We start from the raw sequence: 7423 nt of genomic DNA, 5'->3' as shown, positions 1-7423 counted from the left end.
GGTTGGAAGGGATTATAAAGATCACCGTCAAGATGATTAGCTATCACTAGTTTTGTATGTGTCTATACCTGAACATTTTTCTGTGTGGAAGACGGAGTGGTAAGAGAGCGTTTCTGGTAGGGGCACCGTACTGAAAGCATGAACAAAGAATAGAGTATCTTATGCTTTGCTAATTCACACTAACATGTAGAGGCTAGAATAAGTGTTCTGAGTCTGGCTAGGGTGGAGTTACTTTTTTTTTCGTAGCAGTGCCTATGGTGCTGTGTTTCAGATTTGTCACTGCAACAGCACTGGTAAGGCACCAGTATTTCAGCTGTTACTGAACAGTGCTTGCACAGCATTAAGGCTGCCTCTGTTTCACACTCTGCTTTCCCCTGGGAGTAGACTGGGGTAGGAAAGATGTTGGGAGGAAACACAGGCCGGACAGCTGACCCCAGATGAGCAAAGGGATATTCCATACCATATAGCGTCATGCTCAGCAGTAATGGTGGTGGTGCTGGTAGTGGTGGTGGGGCTGTTTCAAGATTATCTGCTGGTGGAAGGTGGCAATTGATTGATTGCCTTTGCATCACTTGTGGGATTTTGTTGACTTTTTTATTTCCTTTTTTTTCCTCTACCCCTCCTCCCTCTTTACTAAACTGTTGTCTCCTTGACACCGACAACTTTTACTTGCCTTTGCCCTTCTGATTTTCTCTGCCATCTCACTGGGAAGAGCAGTGAGGAAGCAACTGGGTGGAGGCTTGGCTGCTTACTAGAGTGAACTCGCCCATAGTGAAAGTTTTCAGCGACCGTAACTTTCTACCATCTTGGATGTTAAATTATGAAATTGTCTTTATTTGTATTAATTTTAAGTTGATCTTTTTGGTTTTTGTACTGACAAGTCTAGTATACTGGTATGTAATTCAAATATCAGGTTTAATTCTTCCCTTCTTTTTTATTATTTTTTAATTCAGTTTTTCAAATTACTGATAGTTGAGTTCTGACAACAAATAGTCTCCCCATACACACGCTTTTCCCTGTTTTTATTGTTCTTCTGGACAATATTTTGTGCCAATCATTTAATGAAAGAACATGTTACAATGAATTAGTCCATCAGTTCATGCAAGACCTCATGAGATTTTACTTGAAACAGTGCATTCAAGTCTACGATAGTAACTACAAAATATTGCAAACTTATGGAGGAGACTGTCACCAGGGTGGCTTTATTGAAATTACTAATTATGGGATAAGTCTAAAGGAGGAAAGCTGATTTTGAGTTTCATGAAACATTGTTTTGTATACATTTATAGAAAGGGTGATTCTTTTTCAGTTGCCATTAAAATACTGTTTTGCAGCTAAATGTATGCTTCTGCAAAAGGTAGTAGTATTTTATGTGACCAGAAGGGTAGTTTTTATCTGTGCTTATGCACTTGAGTTTGATTAAAATATACAACATACAGTTTTTTAATTTCTGAAGCAATGATTTTCTTGTCTTCAACTTCTTTATAGTTGTCCTATTTTGAGCTAAATAGAACTAATTCTCTATTGAGTAATTTTGCCTTTGAGTTAAGTCTCCTCTAAGTGACTGCACTCTCTGCAACTAGTGGCATATTTTTCCAGACAGTGTCTGCTTCTACAGCTGGTAGTGCTTGATTGTTTAGAGTTACTATTAGGTATGGTATGTAAGTGTAGCTCTTGCTTATACTTGTGCTTGTGGAGATCAAGGCCACTGCCGCATCATGGGTGCTGTATTGGGGTGTCATTAGTGAAGTGTCACACTCGCAGAGAGGAATGGGCAATGATGACCCAAACCCGACCAACAAGGTATTCCATCCCACATACGCCATACTCACTATAAAGCTGAGGGATCATGAGAGTCAGATTCTCTTCCTCTTCTCCTCTTCTGCCATGGCAAATGTCTGAACGAATCTCTGCTAGCTCATCTGCTTTAGTTCTCAATCCATGTGTTCCTGAATTTAGTTCCTGAATCCAGTTCTTGGGTCCTGCTCCCACCTGCTACTGAGTCCAGTCTGGAACTTTTCCAATGCTCTGCTCTGCAGAGCCTCTGGTCACATAATCATCACTGGGGCAGAGGGAGAGGATTTGGTATTGGTTTTGTATATATTTCATTATTTTTCTATTTACATTATTATCTTTTTATATTATTGTTTCATTAAATGTGTTCTGCTTTTCTTTTCTAACCCATAAGTCTCTGTCCTGGTTTAATCCAGTGTCACCATTTAACCTGGCAAGCAGCTGAACACTGTGCAGTTTGCTTGCTTAACTCCCTCTCCCCTCCCTGGTGAGATGGGAAAGAGAATCAGGAGAGTAAAAGTAAAAAAAATTTCAGTTGAGGTAACTGAACTGAAATAATAATACTAATGAACTGCAACAAGAATAGGAACAGTGATAATAAAGCAGTCAGAGTTAGCTCACAAGCAGCAGTCACTGGCCGTACACCAACGAAAATGTGACACAAGGGGTAAGCCTCAGGAACTGAGATTGGGTGCTATCATGATGTAGAAGAGAAGGGATTGAAGAGAAGGAAGGAAGGGTTGAAAGAGTGAAGAGGTCTTCCCCTGCAAACTCCCCAGTTTATATTGAGTGTTAAGTTTATGGGACAAAATACATCTTGATTGGTCAGCTTGGATCACATCTGGATCATCTGTTCTGGGTCACCTGTCCCAGAGAATCCTGGGCTTTTGCTTCCCCCACCATACTCTTGTGCAGAGAGAAGGGGAAAAAAACCCAACAAACAACAACCCTCCCCCCAAAAAAAACCCCAAACAAACCCAACAAACAACCCCAAACCAAAAGAGACTATAAACACATGTTTAGGTAGAGACTGAAAAATAAAGCTTGAGCAATGTAAATACTGACATGTTATATCAATCCCAGCACAAACCCAAAATAAAACTCCTACTAGCTACTATGAGAGAAAGAAAAAATCTCTGCCACAATAAAACCAGGACAGTCTCTCTTCCTTACTCTCTTTCTCTTCCCCTTCTGGGGAGGGGAGAGTGTTAATAGAGACCATCTATCAGCCATTTAGTGGCCAGATCAGCCCTAAATCTCGACAATAGTAAACATTTTTTAATTACTGCATACTAATAAATTTGAGACTATAGCCAGTGGAAAAAACAGACTTATTCTCATTTGCTGAATTCTGTAGGATTTTAGAGTTGGTAGATATTCTGCCCTGTTTTTTGTTTGGTGGGTTTTGTTGTTGTTTTGTTGTTGTGGTTTTTTTTTTCCCTGGCTGTAAATAAGTTGACTGCATCTGTAGATTAAGTTACTGCTGTCAGGACTAAGCTAATGCTGTAATAAATGCTGATTCAAAGAATTTAGATTTTATTTTTCAGTAGTTTACTAGTTTCTGTGCTTTCTTAAATGTAGATTAAATCACTCTATTTAAAAAAGGCAAATATTTCATGTAGAGATTTTTAAATGTAGCTGTCTTTATAGGAAATATGAAAGTAAATATATAAATGTAAATACTTGTATTCTTCACAGTCTTCATCAACTCCATTTTATTTTCGAATGTTGAACGAGATTATTGAAATTAAGAAAATACATATATCTATACATGTTATAAATAAGTAAATAGTTATTTATAGCTATTTTGTATATTTGATTAATATATAAAATACTGTACACTTGCTTTGTGCATTTATGTAAATATAAAGTAACTAACCCTGTTGAATAAGTGGATTTATTAGTTTTCAAGAAAACTTTCCTGTAATCCTTTCTTATTTTCTGAACATGCAAAAACCTTAAATTAAGGCACAGAAACAATGCAGTGGAACCAGGCATCACATGGAATAAGTACAGTTTTTCTTCATACGAAGTTACCGTGTTGTATGGTAGTAGAAACTTCTGCTCTTCTGCAGAACCAAATATGCCTGTCTCTAGCACAGAGGAATATATCATTCTTGAAATCACTTTCTCAAGCAGTCTTTCTTACTGTATAGTCTGGCAAAAAGATTCGGCTGCAGGGTTCAAACTATTTAAACAACACATCAGATTGAATATGCCAGTATTGCAGGTTTTACGGATACAATGAAGAAATGCACTGCTGCAGTTTAAAAGCAAGACTACACTCTTGCAACCACAAGAGATTAGTGAGTTGCACTATTATAAGACAATAAGACTAATTATAAGACAGTTCATGGATCACACTGTCACAGCTCGCAAGCACACTAAATACTACATGTGTGTTAATCACCTGCAACTATAAACTTAAAGCATGCCAGATATTCACTTATCCCTTCAGGTAAGGGCTCTTAGTCCCAGGGAAGTTACCTTGTCAGACATCCCAACCAAGGAGGAAGGGTCTTCTCAAATGCCAGCTGAGTAGTTGGAGAAGTGACTCCCAGTTCCCAGCCCTGGTCTTAAGGTTTTTATTTTCTGATCTACGTGATGGTGGGCAGGAATGTGCCTAAGTGGATAATATCACCTGAGGTGTTTGTCTGCCGTGGTGTTTCCCTTTATCTCTTTCTTTATTCATAGGTGCTCTGTCTTTTGCATATCTTTGTATTGTCTGGGTGATTTGCTCAAGCAACTGAATAGTTTGATTGGAACTTGGAGCATACCATTTGTTGAGGAATTTTAAGGCTTAGCTCAGGTTTTGGTTCTTTGAATGATGCAGCACTGCCTCATTTAGTCTCGAGCTTACCAGACAACTGAGGGCTGAGCTAGCCACACAGCTCACAGTGAGTGCCTGTTGCACTAGACAACCTGTTTATGAACTGTGAGCTGGATGGTACTTGCATATAGTTAATTGGAGGAAAAAAATACGCTTGTTTTCTTTGTTTTACCAGTTTAGGTGAAAGCTGAGCCAGAAGTCCTTTTGGCATTATGGGATGCTGTTTCCTCAGCTTCAATTTTCTGAAATGCTTTTCCTGTTCCTGAAGGTGTTGGAGGTACTTCTGGGTAGGGATAACCAAGAGATACAGAAAGCTCTTCTGTTGTTTTTTTGGGTGTTTAGTTGTGGAGTCCAGTGGTCAACATAGGATACAGTTTTCTTCACTTCTCTATTGAGAGGTTTTTTCCTTATAAATCAAGTCCATGACAGATGGAGTTTCTTTTAGGCTGTGTTAATCTAGGTTTATAAGAAGCTCAGAATGGAATGATGTAATTTTGAAGACCGAGAAAGAGCTGTTGGTTTACAGGCTTTTTAGTGAAAACAAACCTTTTTTCGGTTGAAACAAAAGCTGATTTTTGTATGATGTAATGATGTAAATGTTGATTTGTTGCTTATATACATGTGCATACATTTACAGAACTGTTTTGTTTTCTAGGATCCTTCTGTTACACAGGTGACAAGAAACATTCCTCCAGGGCTAGACGAGTACAATCCTTTCTCTGATTCAAGAACAGTAAGCACGTTTATTTCTTAATCATGCTGTTAATCTATTTAGGTAATATTTGTGAGGTATTGTTTTCAGAACTTGGGGCTGATGTTGTAAAAATGTGGGATGGGCTAGCTAGAGGTAATGGAAGATGTGTAAGGATAGATAGTCCCATGAAGTATTTGAAGGAGGTTTACTTAGGTGAACTTTGACCTATTAAGGAAGAGTGGCCCTCTGTCCTTAACCCTTTCTGAATTTTACTTGCTTTAAAGCTTGAGACTGTGGCATGCTTCCCCAGCGTCTTGCTTTAGATTTCTCTTTCACTTAACAAAAGTGCTGTTCAGAATAAGAAAAACATTACATTTAAATAATAGTCCACAGGCCATAAGTAGTAGTTAAAGGAATAATTTATGTCCAAGAAACACAGTTGTTTTTTTGCCTTTAATTTGTATATTTCTAATTTATCTTGTGCTTATTTATTGGAGGGGAAAATTCAATGAATGGTCTAGTAAATTCATACTGTAACAGCATTTTTCGGTGGTTACTTTTGATAGTGAAGATCTTGTGCAACATTAGCAGAACGTGTGGATGATTATTGTCTGTTAGTGTAATTTATAAACATTTAAATACTGTATTTTTCAAATGTAGGCTTATTTCCTATGCCAAATCTGGTAGTGCTGATAGGAAATGTTGGTATTTGAGCCTTTGCAATGCAACAGTGCAGTTTCATACCATATTAAGATCCTGGACTGCAAGAAGCTTGGTTTTTAAGTGTGTCTTGTATCGACTGTTTGAGACAGATATTTACAACTATAATAATATTAAATAAGTCTCCAATTTTTTTTTCTCTGAACTCACAGTATCACAAATTATGTTAGATGTATCTTTCTGAAGCTTAAAGAGTTTCAAAATTTCTTTGTATTGACCCTAAGTTACAAAGACAGTAGCTCTTGTTTAATAAAAAATTCTAGGGCTCTTCTTTTTTATTACTTGTGTACTTATTTGAACACATAGGACAAGGAAAATGGAAGTATATGGCTATGGTTATCTGGCTTTGAACAGTCAGCTGTGCGTGTTTAAAAAATTTTAGTTGCTCATTAGAGATGGCACTCACAGAAAAATTGGGAGAATGGAAGAAATCTTTTAAGTCAGTGTTCAGATCTACTGAATACGTGTGTTGTGATTTATACAGTTGTTCTATCACTCCATGCCTTCTCCCAGCCTGGGGAGTAGGGTTGGGAAAAGAAAAGAGATTCGTGGATTGACATAGAAATAGATTTAATAAAGTTATAATAAAATTTAATATTAATAACAGTATTAATATAAAGTAGACAGAGTTATACTCGAGTCAGTACAGTGTGGGAGTAGGCCTCAGGGGCAGGATAGTAGACAAGTCCCTCTTGAGATGTCAGCCATGGAAGAGGGAAGAAAAAAGAAGGAAGAAGGGAGAAGGGCCATCCGCAGCAAACTCCCTGATTTATAGTGAATGTGATGTTTATGGTATGAATAGTACTAACTGGTCAGCCTGGGATCAGCTTGGTGTCAACCACCCTGGGTTTCTGCTTCCCCCAGCCTCAGCACCTGTTTATAGACTGCTAAAGCCTTTGAGCATCATATACCAGCCGTAGTTGAAAAACAATAGCAAAGTCTTACCACTTTGTTCCCATGCAACAGAGTGTTATAGTCCTTAGAAAATTACAGAAATATGACTCTCAAATCCTGTCCTAGTAAACCAGGACAATGTGCTATATTCATACACTCTGATTCAATTAGTAACCTATGGGATGCTACCAAAAACATAAAAACTGTCTATTGAATGAGCAGCTCTTTTTCTGTAGAGGAGAAAACCTTTCACAAGTTTTCTTGCAGAAAGCAAGACTGAAAGAATAAATTTTATATTCAGCCAAGAGTGCAGTATACTCCCCTTCCTCTCTATATATCTTGTGGATGCTGAATAGTAAGCATTTATTCCATAATTTTATGCATTTGCAGGAGTGTGCTTAGGTCATGAGGATATGATCACAATTCCATGTGCTCACATCTCTTTTCCTACCAGCTTTGTATGCAAGAGAAGGGCATACTTTGCATGAACA

The 7423-nt window shown here is 37.8% G+C and overlaps 1 protein-coding gene across 1 annotated transcript in view; it reads left to right on the top strand.

The window, feature by feature from the left end:
* The first annotated feature begins 5285 nt into the window (after nucleotides 1–5285).
* SCAMP1 (secretory carrier membrane protein 1) overlaps nucleotides 5286–7423 on the top strand; it is a 20514-nt gene continuing 18376 nt past the window's right edge. The window contains exon 1 of the mRNA XM_010187453.1: nucleotides 5286–5357. The gene's annotated coding sequence lies outside the window, so the exon portion shown is untranslated. The remainder of the gene's footprint in view (nucleotides 5358–7423) is intronic.

This window comes from Mesitornis unicolor, unplaced genomic scaffold (genome assembly GCF_000695765.1).
Source record: "Mesitornis unicolor isolate BGI_N332 unplaced genomic scaffold, ASM69576v1 scaffold27166, whole genome shotgun sequence".
NCBI lineage: Eukaryota > Metazoa > Chordata > Aves > Mesitornithiformes > Mesitornithidae > Mesitornis > Mesitornis unicolor.
The sequence above is the reverse complement of the archived record's forward strand: the minus strand, read 5'-3'. Positions and strand labels throughout refer to the sequence as shown.